We start from the raw sequence: 19135 nt of genomic DNA on the forward strand, positions 1-19135 counted from the left end.
GATTGTTTTTGTAGAGACAGGTGGCTGTTTGTATGAGGGCACACACCCAGGGCTCTGTGTTACTTACTCATTCCTGACTTCAGCGCCTGCCCTGTCAGTTCCATCTACTATTTATGAGAAGTGCAATCCCAGAATCTTCTTATCCTGCCTGGTTTCCCTTTGTTCTTTCTGAGAAGGGAATATGAACCTTATCCCCCTGCGTAACACTCAGTGAATATGCCAAGATCAATCAAGGATATATTTTTTGCTACGCAAGTGTAGAGTCCTAGAGATCATCTGTCCTCAAAAAATGGAAATAAAATATCAGACTCCACAACCGCTGCCATGAGTTATTCCTGTGGGCTTCAGTTACTCACACTTCCCATCCGTCAACAAGAAGCAGTAGGTGAAATATTATGAGAAGCTTATTAAATAATTGGCAAAACATCAGTCATTGTTTCTTATTAAATTTTCCTTAAGGGTATATACCCTGCTGCCCAATGACCGCAGAGGCGGAGGGGTGCACAATCTGCTTCTGCCACCAGCCAGGACATAAAGGGCCACAGGGTGGGGGTGGGTGGGCTGTGTTCCTTGCTTTCCAGAAAAAACATCATGACAAGAGGAAGATCATTCTGGCTCCCTCCACTGACTAGAGAAGAACAGGTATAGAGAAGGAAAATCATTTTGGTTCACATTTGAAGGCGAACTACTGAATTTGCACTTTCAGAAACAATATGAGAACTGAAACACAGTCATACTTCAAAATTCACACTTCTCCAAACTTGAAAGTGCAGTTCTCCAGCCAAGTAATGCGTACAAAAAGTCATTTATTAGAGTAAAGTGTGCATGTAAATGCATATATTTCTGAAAATATCATACAAAAATGCATTGTACAAGGGCTAAATGTGTTGCAAAAATGTGAACATTAGGTAAAATTGCATACAAATGTGTATATTAGGAGAGATTTGCATTAAGATGCTGATGAGGACCTTAGAAAAAATTACAAATGAATATGGAAATGTGGAGAACCAAACATATGACTAAAAATAAATAAATGAGAAACTTAAATTGCCGTATTCGGCCATCCACAAAGAAGCAGCACATCCAATCAATTTGCTTCCACGCTCCCTGTAATTACATGCTCTGGTGATGCATCTCAAAATTAGACAGATCTTCCATCAATCATTCCAGATTTGTTCATTTTTAGGGTTTGCAAAGAAGTGGGGTACTAGTCCTTTCAGCAAATCAATGTTACATGTGCCATTGTGCATCTTTCACAAATTCATACTGACTGATAATTAAAAGAAGGATTCCCTGCTTTCCCCCTCTCAATAGAAAATCACAGAACCAAAGAATTGGAAGAGACCACAAGGGGCGTCTAGCACAACCCTATACAATGCAGGAATCTTTTGCCCAATGTGGGGATCGAACCCACAACCCTGAGATTAAAAGTCTCATGCTCTACCAACTGAGCTATCTCTTGGTTATGCAACAGATGGGCATGAGCCTTTTTTCTTCCATTGCTTTCCTTCTCTTTGGCAAGTATCTCACAGTTCTTGGAGTGGGCAGGATGATTGTTAATACATCACTCTGAAGCCAACAGTAGATTGTTATCCTTGGAGATATTTAAAAAACACGAGCCGTATGAAGGGCAAATCAATAATGACAAAAGTGGAAAGAGAAAGGCATGTAACTGAAAATGAAAACAATCAAGTTCCTGAAAATTGAATGAAAACTTCCAGGAACAGTTTGGAGTTGAGGCTAGGTATAGCATCTGCAATGACTTACTCTATTAACAAACTCATATTCTAGCCGAGCTTTTCCTCCAGAGCTTAAATTCCCCCAACCACAAGATCTTGGTGTTTGTGTGGTTAAAAGAGTGTGTGTTTTCTCCTATGAGAAACTCCTCTTTCAAAAGCTGGAACAAAGAGGAGGGGAGTGCAAGCCAGCCAAAATCAAGCATTTTAAGCCTTACAAAGGCAGAGAACTTGGTGTACAGAACTGAATGCAGGCCGACAATAAAGCATAGAATACAAAAGCAAATTACTAAACAAGACTGCCACACTGTAAAGTTTCAGATCAGAGAATAAATTATGTGGATTAATACTAACAAAATTCCTTGATCCCCTGCACCACCCCAATCAGCTGCCACTGCAAAAAGATACCAGCAATATACATGCCTTGTTCATTCAGATATATATATATATATATATATATATATATATATATATATATCATGTCATTCTGCAATATATTCCAACTAGCAGAGGGTCAGGTCCCTATGAATACAGCAGAATGGGCAATATCATTGGGCACTGGAGACAGCCTTCTATGGCCTGCAAGTTGTGTACATTTTCCTTTAAAAACCATAGTGAGAATAGTGGGAAACTAAAGAATGTTCATCTTGGTTCCTCTTTGCTAACCACGCTACTATCAGATTGACAGAAGAAGCTTCCCCAGGAGAATTTTATACCACGCATGCTGTGAACTTTAGTTCCACAGATGCTGCTGTTTCCTGATATGAAGTCTGACTTGTGAGAACTCTGACAAATTGTTGTGCTAAAAAGCAAGAGTCTGAACAGAGGACCTGTGTCAGCTAAACTAGACTGTGCAACCCTGTCTACCTCTTGACTGGCATGAATATAAGCTTGGGATTTAAAAAATGGCAGGACCTCGGATCAGCAACTGTGCAGACCTTTAACATTAGTAATTTGCTTCAAACAGTACAAACACAGAGGCTGCTCACAGTTTAGCATTGTCGATAGAGATCTGATTACCAACTTATGAAATAAGTGATTGTTCCCAGACCCTGGGCACTTTTAATTTTATACACCATTTAGTGCATCCAGCACCACTAATATCTGTAAATTTCGGTACTTGTGGTTGCAGAATTTCTGCCAAAGAGCAGAACTTCTTTTCATTATGCATGCCAGTGTTGACTTGGTGTTGCAAACAAAGCCTCTCCTCCTCCAAGAGGGGAGGTGTTGTGGGTGGGACGCGATTACTGCGTCATGCAGGGGGCGTTATGCCCCCTGCCCCACTCACTTGGCTGGCGCACCACGCCCACAGGTAAGCGCCCAACGGCTTGGAGGGGGCATGGTTTGCAGTTGAAGATACTGCTGTGCCAGCCATTCTGCCTCATTTGAGGCCCGGCTCTTTTCTGCGGCTTACGCTATTGCCTTCTTTGGCACATTTAGGGTTGGCGACATTGTAGCTGAGGCTACCACAAATGGCACAACGCGCGGCCTCCTCATGGAGGACGTCCAGATGTCCAGATCGAGTATGACAGTGCGGGTACGTCAATCTAAGACCGATCAGGCCGGTAAGGGTACCTTAGTCAAACTTACAGCTTCTGCGCAACAGGGCCCATGCCCGGTGAAGGACACCAGGTGGTACCTCTACCTCAGACCTCCTGGCCCCGGCCCGCTCCTTGTTCATGAGGACGGATCATGATTGATGAGGCACCAATTCACAAGGGTACTTCGTAAAGCTATAGACGCTTGTGGTTTCTATTCCCAGGACTACGCGGCACACTCATTTAGGATTGTCGCCGCCACAACAGCTGCACGCATGGGCCTGCTAGCGGATAGGACTAAAGAAATGGGCTGCTGGAAATCTGATGCTTACAAAGATTACATTCGATAGCATGCTCTGAGCTTCGCTACATTACCTCCACTTACCCGTCCTTTCTTCTCTTTACCCTTAGCTGCCTTCAGGAAAAGTGTTTGGATCTGCGGTCACAGTATTGTCCATTGGGCCCGCATCCGGTCTGCAAGCCGTGACCTCACCCCTAACCTCGGGCTGCCGTTTTGGGTGCGAGTTTCCTGGTTTTCAAGGCGGAGCATGTGTTGGGAGGAACTCATGCCATTGCTGAAAGGAAAAGTTGCCGCGTTTGGCCCCCCCTGACATCCTTATTCTTCAACTGGGGGAGAATGACCTCGTCAGCAGAAGGAGTGTGGACTTGTTGTGGAGCATGAAAAAAGACTTGGACGAGCTTGCTGCTCTGTGTCCCGGAACAACCGTGTTCTCGTCCTCGCTCCTAAAGAGAATAGTTTGGCACGGTGCGCAGAACATTATGGCCATTGGAAAATCCAGGAAACTCTTAAATCGTGTGATTACCCACAAAGTGCGCTTTATGAATGGCCTAGTTATCTCTCATGATGGTATCCGGATAGGTGATCAGGCCTTGTTCTGGGATGATGGGGTTCATCTTTCAGATCAGGGGAATGACATTTGGTTAGGTAGCATCAGCAGTATTAGGGATTGGTTACAGCTGTGAGGGTATTGGCAGTGAGCCTCTTGGGCTCGGGTGGTGGTTAGGCATTGGAATGTGTTGTTGGTGTGTGGAAGGGCTAGGTGTGGCCATCGCCTACCCCTTCAAATTTTGGGTATTCCGTTAAAGGAATCCGGCGGTCGTGGATCCTGTCTGATGCCTGTGTGGCGGGGGGCCATGGCACGACCCTCGGTGACATCAGGGGGAGAGCTTATAGTTGTATTAGCATCAACAGGCTCCACCTTCTGGTGAATAAACCCCCTTTGGGCTCACCCCTCTCTGAGTGGGTGGAATCAATCTGTCGTGGTCCAATGCCTAAGCCAATACCTTCTCACTTGCTGTAATCAATAAAGTTGTGGCCTTTTCTTGCCCATTAACCTTATATTCTGTGTCTGTGTGTCTTCATTCCACAAAGTGGGGATCGGGTTTTCGAACCACAACAAGTCATTAGTCTTATTTGCATTTTGAGGAATGACTTCTTTTTTCACTGTGATTGCTAAATAGTTTTGCTAGTGATATGGGCACTTCCCTGATTTCTACTACATTTTTTTTGGTAGTGAATTCTGAACTCCACTCAATTCTGCACACACACAATATAATTCTACGGCACCTCAGTTCTAGAAATGTAATAGAGCTGTCTAGAGTCTCTTATTCTTTTAGCTTGCTACTGGCAGTATAACCAAAACAGGGTGACATCACATGGATTAGTGATGCTTTAAGTTAGAAATCTATGTTTAAAGAATGTACTTTATCTCCATTTTATGATCTCTGCTTTCTAAATGCTTCACACACTTCAATGCATTTCCCCCCCTTTATCTTTCATTACTTTCATTTTACAGATAGCAAACTTAGATTCTAGGAGAATTATAATTTGATATGGAAAAAAATGATATCCATAAGAATTTGCACTCAAATATTTAGAAGCAAGAAATGATAAACCTCCTGTTTTAACGTTAACAAATGCAGAAAAAGCCTTTGATAACATCTCTTGGTCCTTCATGAAAAGACTAATTAACTAATTAACTTAATGGGGTTTGGAGAAACATTTTGCAAAGGAATTCAGGCAATATATTCAGAACAGCGAGCCAAACTTATTATAAACAGAAGTCTCAAAGAAAGTTGTAGTATAAAGAAGGGGACACGGCAGGGATGCCCTCTGTCCCCGCTAATATTTATTTTAATATTGGAAATACTAACTAGGAAAATAAGAAGTGATAAAATATAGGACGAATTGTAGTAGGAGAGAAATCATTTAAACTTAAAGACTTCACTGACGATCTGTTAATTACGACCAAAAATCCAAAAGAATGTCTACCAAAAGTGCTGGAAACGATTAAAGAATTTGGACAGGTGGCGGGTTTTAAACTTGATAGTAAAAAAATGAAAACTCCCAGTTAAAAACATGGAAACTGAAGAAAAAGAAGAATTAGAAACGATTTCCAGATTGACAATAAGTAAGAAAGTAAAATACTTAGGAATGTGGCTCACACCAAAAAACCTTAATTTATTTCAAGACAATAATACCAAGACTTGGAAAGAGATAAAAAAGAATCTGGAGATCTGGAATAGACTTAACCTGTCTTTTGGGGGGAGAATATCCACTATAAAGGTGACTGTCCTTCCAAAGATGCTTTATTATTATTATTATTTCAATCAATTCCCATGATCGGGAGAATGGGCTATTTCAAGGAATGGCAGAGAGATATCTCTAGATTCATCTGGCCAGGAAAAAAACCCAGGATTAAACATAAATTATTTATAGATATAAAGGGGGGGGGTGTTCCCTGCCAGACCTGAAACTATACCATGAGGCCGCCTGTCTCTCCTGGAACTGGAAATGCATGTTGTTACAAAATACCAATCTGCTTGACTTAGAAGGATTCAATAATCATTATGGATAGCACACCTACCTAGGGTATGACAAAGTGAAGGTCCATAAAGGTTTCTTGAATCATATCATTAGGAAATCTTTATATCTGGTGTGTTCTAAATATAAGGACCTATTAGAGCCTAAAAAACCATGGTGGTTATTACTGATAGAGGCATTCTCTGTCAAAAAAAAAAAGAAGGAGGAGGAGGAGGAGGAGGAGGAGGAGGAGAAGAAGAAGAACATGAAAGGAAATTGGGTAACTTACAGAGTGCTACTGGAAGAGGAAGAAAACAGACTAAAAAAAAATGAGGAAATTCGAATTCACTTATCTGACTGGTTACAATATCACCAGTTTAATGATACATTTAATTCAGATAAAAGGAAAGGTTTCTCCACAGAACAATCTAGACTCGAAAAATAACTAATTCAAAACCAAGTGAAACCACTTTCTAAAATTATACATTTTAGAAAGTGGTTTCACTTGGTTTTGAATTAGTTATTTTTCGAGTCTAGATTGTTCTGTGGACTGGGAAGTCAAGGAGGAGGAAGTTAAATCGGTAATGGTCCAATGGTCCAGAGACTTCGGTTATAATATTCCAATGGATACATGGGAAAGATTATGGAAGGAAGACCTGAAGTTTACGGCATGTTACACCCTGAAAGAGAACCTCATGAAAATGCTTTACTGTTGGTATCTAACGCCATCAAAGTTGGCAAAAATGTACAGAATCAGGTCAAGCATTTGTTGGAGATGTAGAGAGGCAGAGGGTACAATGATACACATGTGGTGGAATTGTAGGAAAATAAGAGAATTTTGGGACTGAATATATAAAGAGCTCAAAAAGATGTTTAAAATCTCAATTGGAAAACACCCCGAAGCCTTTCTACTGGGTATAACAGGTATGGATATTCCCCAAAATATGAGGAAGATCTTCCTACATGCAACAGTGGCAGCAAAAATCTTAGCAGCCAAAAATTGGAAAGCAGATTCCATCCCAGCATGGTGTAGTGGTTAAGAGCTGTGGACTCGCAATCTGGTGAACTGGGTTCGTGTCTCTGCTCTTCCACATGCAGCTGCTGGGTGACCTTGGGCTAGCCACACTTCTCTGAAGTCTCTCAGCCTCACACACCTCACAAAGTGTTTGTTGTGGGGTTGGAAGGGAAAAGGAGATTGTTACCCGCTTTGAGACTCCTTCGGGTAGTGATAAAGCGGGATATCAAGTCCAAACTCTTCATCCCAACCAAAGTGGATTGGCAGACAAAATTATTAGAATTTACTGAATTAGCAAAGATGACAGGAATAATTAGAGATAATACAGACCAAACATTTATTAGAGAGTGAGATATTTATGAAAATGTCTTAAAGGGCATTGTAAAAATGTGAATTCTTTGGCAGGCTTAGAATGACCCCTGTAGAAACATAGATAATCTTATAAAAGTAAAGATATGGGATAAGATTGGAGTGATAACGAAAAGTGTGTTACATATAAGAAACCCAGGACCCTCAATGGTGTGACTGGAAGTCATAATAGAAGTTGTGTTGTAAGAAATCTATTTACTTTTTGCAATCTGTATTATACTTTGCTTTTTTGGTTTTTTTTTTTTAAACTCATAAAGCAATTATTATTTTTAAAAAAAGAATTTGCACTGAATTTAAACAAACAATGAAACCTGCTCAATTCAGTATTCAAATAATGCTCAGATTACTTGGATGCACGCACACACAGCCGCTTTGCAGGGGGCAGTAATTTATATCTGGAAAGGTTCAGAAAAGTGTTAAGGATATTTTCCCCAATCCTGGTACTCTGATCAAATGTAATGCAGTTGCCTTCAAAAAACAAACAAAAAAACAACAACAGGAAATCCAACTGAAGCAAATTTTCAACGTCATGTGTAGCTTCAACCCGATTGCCACGAATCAAGTACAGTATTTGGGATATTTAAAGATTCAGTCTAAATGTCACCTTATCTTCATAAACCTAAGCCTTGCCTTAAGCATTTTGCCAACTATTAACAAGCATGGTAGGAAGCAGAGTAGAGCACAAATCTATGTTTTTAAAAACCCATTCAGCATGTTTCCTACTGGAATTGTGCACTCTTTTCACCAAACACTGATGTGCCTTGGGAAACATTTAATTCTCATCTAAGCCTAAACAATTAGTCTGCACCTACCTAAAATTCCTAGTGCAATGGAATATTTTTTCAGATGAGTTAAAGGTTATAAGGTGATCAGTTCTAGAGCTGAGCTGACAGAGGGGTGTATTTTTATATATCTATATATAAAGATCAGTGTCAGAAATACCCAGTTTTAAGCGATAATTTGGTAATTGCTTTGAGAGTGCTCGGGAAGCATTAAGTGCACTACGAATTAGCTTCCTTTGCCCTCCATAAAATAAGCAACATGGCCAAATCTGATTGCCTATAAAGTCTCATTATATGAATCTGTTGACACTATGACCCTTGAATGCCTATGGGGCTACAGAGGAGGAAGGTACAGCAACTAGAAGTCTTGTCACAGCAGCTTCCAAAAGGGAAAAACGGGATTTTTGAAAGGTGAATAATTTCACCATTTTCATGATCTGAAGAGATCTCCCCCCCTTAAAGCATTACTTTTTAATTGACCCCAAAATTAAAACTGGGAGAACATTTAGTGCACCCCTGATCATGTATCACTGACATTCAGAGGAATTAAGCATATATTATTCTGTAACTCCTTTGATAATTTCTCCATAAATGGATATTAGCATAAGACACTGTAGACAACATGAAAAATGTATAATATACCACACTGCAAAAAAAAAGTTATTTAAAAGTCTCCATCTGGGATTTATACTTGCACAATATGCTTCAGTATAAACCTCCCAAGAATAGAAACTGGAAGAGCACCACATACTTACAGGGCTTTGTAAAAAATAACTAATTTGAACCTTTTTTTTTTTGCTGATTTCTCATAACGTGGGCGAGAGGCACCATTGCTGGTAGTTAATGGAGTGTCACAGATTATTATTATTTTGCCTCAAGCAGGAAACTTAAATCCAGTAAAAACAGAGAAATCAGCACATCAAAGAGTATTTTACATACATTTCAGACTAAGGAGGAAAGAATCTGATCAATTCCAAAGGGACTGTGGGAGTCGAACAAGGAATGGCAGCTGAAGAGCAATGGCGCTTCTTTAGAACTACTTCTCTTAATGCCAACAAGGGAAACTAAGGCTTTGAGTCTGCCTTACTTTCAATTTGTGAGATAGCATCTGATTATCTACTCAATGTAAATCAAGAGTTACTCCGCTAAAGAGAATGAGATAATACCAGTACCCTTTCAGCTGATGGAGAGAGAAAATGTAGGTCAGTAACGAGAAAGTAAAGAAACAGCAAAATATGAATACTGCACTTGGTCACACATCTTCGTATTCATTTAATGGAAACTTTGTGGCACGAGCCATCTAGGCAAATTGGGCCTGGAAGATATAGAAGAGCTCACTACAATTCAGATCATAAAACATGTCTAGCTTGGTAGATAGATTTTAAAGCATCAAGGAGTTCTGGGCCCCATGACACCCCTTTCATGTGGTACTCAAGGGTACTCAGTACCGGCACGTCTTTTGTTGTTGTTATAAACTGAGGCACTTACTGCAACAACTTCATGGTGAATCTATTTTTCCGGCATCTATTTTTCCAGAAAAAAAGTGTTGTCCATAGGTCATGGAGTGAGAGTGGGAAGAAGACCCTGAATGGAGACAGTTCAAGCAGAGACAGGAAGCAGGGTCCTGCCCCGGGACAGCCAGGCATTCCAGAAAGAGAGTCAGCTCCCACGGCAGTTGAAGAACTGGCCAGCCAATCAGGTCAGAGGCAGAGTGAAAGTTGGATTCAAGCGCCATCATCAAGGATGTGCCATTGTCAGCACAGGCACAAAGAGACCCAACCTCCCCCCCTCCCATGCAGGACTGCACACTTGCAAGCTCACTCTTCTTGCTTGTGATGGGAACTGGATGAATGACTGCCCCTGCCCCATTCCTTTAAAATTGGAGTGGGTTGGGGCAATGTCTTTACCTATGCCTAGACATGGTTCCTGGTCTCCAAGGATTATCTTTAGAGCTTTGTGACTTGCATGCTGAGCTGACATGGAGGATCAAATGCTGACTTGCTTAATAAATTTTTCAGGATTTCCTGGGCCAAAATTCCAAGTCTTTTGTTCAAGGCTGGGAGCTAGGAGAGGCTGTGATTATCTAAACGGAAGAGTTTGGCAATGAGTTATTCTACTTTTTGCTCAAGATAGTTGATTTATGTTCTCAAAACATGTCTGCAAATCAGTTATTTTATCCATGTACTAAAGATGGCATCCTAGGAATTTGCATTCAATGATGTAAACTGCATTACATGATTTGCAGGTGATGTTTGGCTTGATAAAGTTCTGCCAGTCACAGTGCTCTTGAAGAAAACTGCCGCCCTGAGATAAACACAGGTGATACAATGTTTGAATTCACAAGGATATGATCTAGGGATGCTGATTGGTGCTTCAAGTACAGCTCTCACAAACAATCTGCATAGATTGGGAGACTGGTGAAGTGCTATAACTGGAGGCATGCTGATTGCTTCCACGGGATGTTCAGAGTTTGCTAACAATGGGTAGCTTTCTCTGATGGCCACGTGGTACTTAGGAGATGCTGTGGAGAAGCCTTCTGTCAATGGGATATATTGTTCTTCATTGGCCAGAACTTCACGTTCATTCAGAAGGGCTTATCTAGAAAATATGGATATCTGGTGGATTTGGAATCAATGACATGCGGGATATATACTTGGGGTGGGGTTCATTAAGTTTGTTGGTTCTTCTCCAGTATTTTTTTAATTGTTGCAGATGTGTTTGATTCTGAGACCTAAGCTGTGAAGGATGTTTCTGTTGATATGTTTGGAATGGCAGGTTTTCTAGTTTGGTTAGGTTTCAGCTTGTAAAGATCAGTGACATGCATATATATTAGGGTGAACTTGCAGGACTGCCTGAAAGAGTAAGAGGACTGTTAGGAAACTCTTCTCTCTCTTTTAGCTGCAGATTTGCTACAGTCAGATATCATTTGTAGTTGGTACAGAGTGAAGAAGTGTTTTCTAACCTCACCTCTCCCTTCCAGTCCACAACATGCTACCAATGATAGCACTCTATAGAAAATAGAGGGCAGGTTATTTTTTAAAAAAAATTCTCTTGCAGCCTGAAAGATTCTGGAAATACAATGGTATGGAAAAAAGAAAGATCCATACTCCCATAATTAATAGCCAGAAAAACATTTAAGGGAATATGGAACCTCAAAAACAGAGGTGGAATCTCATAGGTGGTTGCTGTAATCATCCTTACTCAAATGCTTGCATCCCACAGGAATCCCACAGGCAATCACAAGGAATCACAAGGCAGGAATCCTCCTTTCTTGCATCTATTTACAGTCCCAACACTAAGGGCTGGTGAACATGCTACACGTGTCACAGGCATGCTGCTCCAAACATCTTTTCTGTGGCGAATGACCATATGGTCCATAACTTTTCAAAAGGATGTTATAGCACTTAATGGACTGTCTTATCTGACCTCATTAAGGCATGACATGGGGAAGTTGTGCTGTTTTTGTCAGCATCTAAATACATAGCTGGTACTTAAAATATTAATGCCAATGATAGCTTACTAATTGTCAATAATTAAAGAAGCAGAAAAAATAATGCACAAATAATTTTATATGGTGTGTGAAATACATTTCACAATTTCTTGGAAGAGAGTCAGGAAAAGACTGTCCATACAAGTAAATCCAAGCCAGAATATAGAGATAGTGGGTGGTATTCAATGTTAGTCATACTCAGAACAGACCCACTGACATCAAAAGGTTTATTCCAAGTGTGATGACCCTTAGATATCACCCAAACTTTAGATGCTAATCTTCCGTGAACACCTGTCACACTGGAAAAAATAATAAAAATAATAATCCCAATTTATTTAGTGTCCAATGGCTGATTGACATGCTAGAGGCAACAAAGAGTGAAATAACACAACTGAACTCAGGTTCTGAGATGCTATCAATCCTTCCTCCAAGCCACCACGATCTCGTCTGCAACCTGTAATCTTTCAGGGATGGCATTTTATAATGATTCACCACATGCTTATCTTTTCCTGTGATTCTTACTCCCACCCCTGCAGTTCGTTGCACTTTAAAATGACTCGGTACTGCATGAAATTTTTGAATTTGCTTCTCAATGCCTTATGTACAGCGTCATTTTCTGCCACATGCTGACTTCGTCTTAAGATTCTTTTAGATTTCCCCCAAAATACAAGGTAGGAAAAGCCGCTTATCTGTGATTGTTTATACTTAAGATAAAGTGCATTCACAGTCACAAACACTGGCATTCACTGTAGCTGGCCACTTGGTGGGGAAACTCTTCAACAGCAGTGTTTTACTGCTGAGAAGAGATTTCTACCTCATTTTGCTACAGCTTAAGGCAGTCAAGCTTATATGTGTGTGGAAAAAACCCCCTCACTTCAGAATTTAACTGCTATGACTCAGCAGTGGTCAGCTTCTGAACAATTAAAAGCATCAAGGCAACAGGAAAGTTCATCAATACCTTCGTATCCCAGCCAATGTCATCCCAACTTAATACTGAAAGGGGGCTTTCTACAGTATGGACTTTTTAATCTGCAGAGCATCTAGTGATTAGCCAAAAGCAACACAATTTATGCATTTGTTTCACAGCCCATAATGATAGTTATCCACGTCATAAGCTACACAAAACATGTTCTGCATAGGGTCTGCTAACATGACATATGAAGGTGTTTGGGGTCTGATATGATCAGAAAGTAACTTAGTGCACAACCTTAACATTGCTTGCTGGAAAGCAGCATCGATGGGACTATGCAAAAATGGGTAGCTTAAATGTTGCACTGCAGGGTGCCACTCAAATCTGGTTTTGCTTTACAAGGAATGTGTCCTTATTCTTAAAAGAAGAAGACAACAAGTCCTTCTCTCATTGACTGCTACTTTCATGGACCTTTAAATGTCTTAAGGAATGTGTGATTGACAGATTAAAAAATACTTTGCATACTATGGGGAAACGTCATTACTAGAGATGGGGAAGGGAAGTAAAATAAATAAAGAACTATGGATCCAATTCAAACAGGATCTATTCTCTCTCCCCAACACACACAAATGCACACACTCAAAGCAACAACCAATGCAGGCCTCCTTATGTCTTCCCTTTTCCCCTATTTGCCATAGTGACAAATAGCATTCATGCTGAGTGCTGTGTGATGCCTCCGAAAAACTATGGATACTACCAGATATTTTTGCAATAGGTGCTATAGGTGCCGGAAGGCCTAAAATTGTGCCAAAGATGCACTCTTCTTGCTGGGGGAAATGACATGGAGAACTAGGATGAGGTCCAAGTTTGCCAAGTCTCTGGAATGTGTTCTGCAAAATAATTATAGTTCCCCAAATTATTTCCATAAAAGTCTGCAGAGAGGGTGGATCCAAACTTAATTCAAAAAAATTAAAAGCAAAGCTAGTTTAGAATATACAACTTTATATTTCTAATCTGAATAACACATGCCAAATTAAAAATGCCAAATTAAAAAAAAAAAATCCACAACAAAAGTGTTTTAATGACTACTGTACAGTGCAAGAAACAACAATCCATAAGGAATTATCCAGCTGCACTTTTAAATCCTATTGATTTCAATGGCATAGTTAAGCCAAAGCTTTCATCTCTCCAAATGATAATCAGTGGGTTTAAAAATGCTCTACGTTGACAAGATTGTGCACTAGAAGAAGAACTGCACCATGATGTCATGGAAATTTTAAAAAGTCAAAAGCTTTTTCTTCCAGCAATAGTGCACTTATATAGCTGACACTAATTGTCTTTTTTTGAGGCCACATAACAGTTTGTAACTAAATAGCAAAACTAAGAAAGACTCCTTGCCACATGTTCGGAGAGTTAGATATTTCAGCACTCTGGACAGTTCCAAGACAGCTAGAGTTTCAGATTTCCTTCTACATATTTCACTTTGCTAACAGTTCAGCACAGAGATGCATAATGCTAGAGCTTTCATTGCCATAGTAACCGAGCCCTTGTTCACACATTATGGTTTTCTATTTTCCCAGGATGGATGAAAAGCAAGGGATTCTCCACATTCATTACCTTCTCCTAAACTTATGGGCCATACTTTTGCTTTGAAAAAAGCTACAAGTAAACCAAGCATGCATTCCAAGCAAGGCAGTGGTGTACAAAGTTCTAGCAGTACTTTATTGCAATTTTCTCCATTATCTAAAAATAATGAAAGAAATTAAGGGAAATAATTATAACTTAAATTAGAATTTAAAAAGACTGAAGAAGAGTTGAAAAGATATCTATAATCCCTGAGTGATTGACACAGAAAAGAGAGAAAGGAAAAGAAAGAAGCTTCTGATAATTCAATTATGCCCCTTTTGTTGCAGCCTTGGTCCCGCAGGAATTACTGGAAATCCAGGATTCTGTTTTCGATCAGATAACTGAGAAGGCAGATGATAAAAGTGAAACAAGGGTGAAAGGGAAGGGGAGGGGAGTAAAGTTTAATTGTGTCAACAGGCTTAAAAAGTCAGATAAGAGTACCAGGTCACAACAATTGCTGTTTTGTGGCAATACTGCTGTAATCAAACCACTCTGGAAAAGTCCATATCCTATTAAAATTGAGAACATCTGTTGGATCAGGCTAATAGTCCACCTGCTCCAGCATCCTGTTCTCACAGTGGCCAACCAGATCCACAAGCAGGATTTGAACACAAGTGCAACCTCCTCTCCTGTGGTTTCCAGCTATAGTACAGGTATTCAAAAGCATTCAGAGGTATGTAATCCACTTGTTCTCGATATGTTAATTCTAGGAGTTACACTCTTTAATCATCAATATCCCTTGGCAAGCAAATTTCAAAGTCCATTTAAAAATCATTTAACTACCAAGGCAACAGATATAATCCAAGCTGCATGTTTCTTATTTAGGGCCCATTCATCCAGAATGTGACCAACAGGGGCGCTTACAAAAGCAGGAATAAACAAACATCTGCAAGAGCTATGTCCTACCAAACATACCTACAGGTGTGCAGGGAGCTTCTGCTTGCATTTGCTCAAACACAAGAACAATGTCTAATGTGATCAGTGAACAGCTTTATATACAAAGTCTTGAACAACAAAGTGCATCTGCCTCTAACTGGTATATGACTTTTTCTTTCCAAAGCGGAAACTCAAAATAAAATCTTTATTACTACCCACTGATTCAGAAGCAAAGCTGTTTGTACCCTAGTCAAGTGAGTAGGATGAACATAAAAACATCCACACTGAATTGGATTATCTATCAGAGCACCAGTCTCTGTAAGAAGTACATCGGATGATTCAGAGGCAATCTAAAACAGCACAGAGTATTGTCATAGTGACTAATTTTCATTTGATTATTAATAGATTCAACAACTAACATTCTGGGGTCCAGAGGCTAGGACCCGGATCAATGGATTCAAGTTACAAGAAAGGAGATTCCAACTAATCATCAGGAAGCAGAGGTTACATGACCATCTGTCATGTACGATTGAGTTTAGATTCCTGCATTGCAGGGGGCTGGACTAGATGATCCACAGGTCCCTGCCAACTCTACAATACTATGCCTCCATGAGCTATAATATGTCATGATTGTCCATTTGGGTCAGTTCCTGCTTTAATATTAAACAATGAACGGTGCCAGAAAATACATTGTTGCCAAGATCTGCAAAGCAATTTGCTTTTCTAAATTTCAAAAGCCAACCTTTTCTTCAAAGCACCAAAACATACCCAGAGGAAGGATCTGCATCCAACCCTGGCTTTGTCCCATTATATTCCCACACAGGGAGGAGAACCCAGTACATCAGATTAAACCCTAAAGGAAGACAAAATTTCAGGCGCAGCCTTGGAGAGACAGCTCTGAGTCCCATGGCCTTTGATTCAAAGAATATGTGACAAAAATGCAGCCGGAAGATGGAAAATCTCTTTTGATAGCTGTGTGATACAGTCATTGGGGGTTTTTATAGACATACCATGTTTGAGAGCTCTTAAGCCTCTAGGTTAGCTGTCTCTGTGAGCTCCCACTGCATGTCAATAGACTTTTTTTTTCTTTTTTCTCAAGGAAAGAAATGAAACAGCAACAGCAACAGCAACTTTCTTCCTCATGGCTGATTTGTGCTAAATGACTGCTTTAAAAATAAATCAAAACATTTCATACAACTGTGCCTGAAATGTGTCTATTTTGGTGTTATGAAAACTGCACAGAGACAACAGTTGCGCCAGCAGAGAGCCAAATGCAACCCCAAATCTATACTCTTTTTCTGGAAGCATGACAAAGGAAAGACACTGGCCCCCAAACTATATTTTAAGAGAACTCCACAGAAAAAAAGAGTATCCACCTTGGTAGGCACTTTGTCTCAAGATGAAGTTCACTCTGTATAGCTACCATTACAGTATTATGAAAATAGGGCAGTTGCCACTACCCAGGAAACCAACTGATTCACGTTTCCCACCCACCCACCATCTTTCTCCTCCCTGGTGGGTTCAAGAAGGCACAATGCCAAGCATAAGGAGGAGGAAGCTGACAGGCAGAGCCACCTTCTGGACTGGTGGCTAAGAAAGAAGACAGGGAGGCAGGGGCTGGCTGAGGGAAGACTGGGGTGGTTGGTGAAAGATACTCGGAGTCGAGTGTGAATTTCATGCTCTTCATTCAGCTAGTAGTAGCAATGAATGAAACTTTCCCCAAAACATCTAGCTATATATACATTATTTACACAATGGGCCCTGTCTGATTGGCTAATTCCGGGCTGCTCCTGCAGGCCAATCAGGTTGTGGATTCACATCCTCCAGAAGCCTGAATGGCTGCTCCTGCAGGCCAATCAGGTCACTGATTCACTTCCACCTGGAGCTGGATTGGGTGGCTCCTGCAGACCAATCAGACTGCTGCATTCTGGATCCTATTGTTCTAGGATTCAGCTCAGTACATAACACCTGGTGGGGAAGTTCCTCCCCATTCATTGAAAAGAACCACCTTCTGCTGGCCAGAATGAGAAGTCTCTCAGTCTCTCTCTCTGTCTCTCTCTCTGTCTCTGTCTCTCTCTCTCTCTCTCTCTCTCTCTCTCTCTCTCTCTCTCACACACACACACACACACACACACACACACGAAGGGAGGGAGGGAGGGAGGGATCATAAACCCTGAACATGATCATTAATGGGTGTAACCCCAAGTTGCCAACAGGAGTATAGATGTATTTTCTGGAACTTGTAGTTGCAAGGACAGTTTTGCAGTCAAACAAGAAAGGGAAGTTACAGCTGCGTTTCCTTGAAAGCTTTGCAAAAAGCCTACATTTAAAAAATAAAAAAAAGAGGTGAGGAAATCAATCCCCAGACAGAAGAAAGGTGGGGCGTGTTAGCCAGCACTAAATGGTAAGACAGAATGCTATTGTATTTTAGTCCTTTCTCATATATCAAAATGATTTCCAGGTCATTTAGGTGACAAAGTCCTCTTGCTTTCTTGCTTGAATTGTCACTCTGAAGCCACTCTCCAACTTAAGGTAACAGCACCAATCTAACCAGTTCTCCACACACAAAGCTGCTGTAAATCTGAAGAAACCCTAGTATGTGTGTTCACATACAGAAGTATTTCTATTTTGAATATCTGTTCTATTTTCACTGACAAGAAACTCGTTTCTAGATATTAAAGAGCTTAATGACCTCATTTCATATAACCTTTTTAATATACAAAACAAAACCCTGTAAGAAAAGAAATCTTAACATTTTTGTTTTGTCTGTTCATAAAAGATGGCTAAGAGTTGCTGTTCTGATGATAGTACTAGAAAAAGTGACATGCGGAATAGCAACAGTTATTTAAAAGAAGGTGGCTTCCCTCACCTTCTTCTGACACAGATAAATCAGGACTGGCATTTCCCTTGGAAGAAGGAATTGCCCTGTTTTGAGAATTGCTTGGAATCAAACCGGCAGAGTTCCCTTAACAAAAAGCAGCCACCTGTCTGTTCCTGTTTTATGTGCCAATCAAGTCAATGCAAGCTATGCATTCACAATTGTCTCCCCTTTCCTGCCTCTTACCGGCAAGTAGATTAAGGATGTTGCATTGACTGACAGGTGAAATATAAACAGATTATAGATTCGCTTAACTTTCATACAGCACAACTTCAAATAAAAATGCATTATGGGTTACTGCTATCCAACAGCCAGACGTGGGAGCTATATGTGTGTGCACACATGAAATTTCTGATCAAGTCAGAATTACAGAGTTGAAAGGGACCCCAAGGATCATCTAGTCCAATCCCCTGCAATGTAGGAATCTCAACACATGCTCCCCCATGCAGAAATTAATCTTATGCTTAAGGGAAACCACATAGGATTTTCAACATCTACATGCAGCCACTGGGAGAGATCATCAGGGGGTTTGGGCTGGGTGTTCATCAATATGCGGATGATACCCAGCTCTACCTCTCTTTCAAATCAGAACCAGTGAAGGCAGCGAAGGTCCTACCAGACTTTTAGAAGGCATCTGAAGGCATGTGTGTGTGTCTGGAGGTGGTTGGAAGATGGATGGCGGCTAACAGATTGAGGTTGAATCCTGACAAGACAGAAGTACTGTTTTGGGGGGACAGGAGGCGGGCAGGTGTGGAGGACTCCCTGGTCCTGAATGGGGCAACTGTGCCCCTGAAGGCGTCATTTTGGACTCACAGCTGCCCATGGAGGCGCAGTTCAAATCTGTGTCCAGGGCAGCTGTTTACCAGCTCCATCTGGTACACAAGCTGAGACCCTATCTGCCTGTGAACTGCCTCGCCAGAGTGGTGCATGCTCTGGTTATCTCCTGCTTGGACTACTGCAATGCGCTCTACGTGGGGCTACCTTTGAAGGTGATGCGGAAACTACAACTAATCCAGAATGCGGCAGCTAGACTGGTGACTCGGAGCAGCTGCCGAGACCACATAACACTAGTCTTGAAAGACCTACATTGG

The 19135-nt window shown here is 40.8% G+C and overlaps 1 protein-coding gene and 1 non-coding gene across 3 annotated transcripts in view; both read right to left on the reverse strand.

The window, feature by feature from the left end:
* Nucleotides 1-19135, reverse strand: part of PTPRT (protein tyrosine phosphatase receptor type T) — a 619644-nt gene that overhangs the window by 486389 nt on the left and 114120 nt on the right. The gene's annotated exons all lie outside the window — the stretch shown is intronic.
* TRNAK-UUU (transfer RNA lysine (anticodon UUU)) lies at nt 1390-1469 on the reverse strand. Its single transcript has one exon. It is a non-coding gene; the product is annotated as a tRNA-Lys (tRNA).

This window comes from Podarcis muralis, chromosome 5 (assembly GCF_964188315.1).
Source record: "Podarcis muralis chromosome 5, rPodMur119.hap1.1, whole genome shotgun sequence".
NCBI classification, from domain to species: domain Eukaryota; kingdom Metazoa; phylum Chordata; class Lepidosauria; order Squamata; family Lacertidae; genus Podarcis; species Podarcis muralis.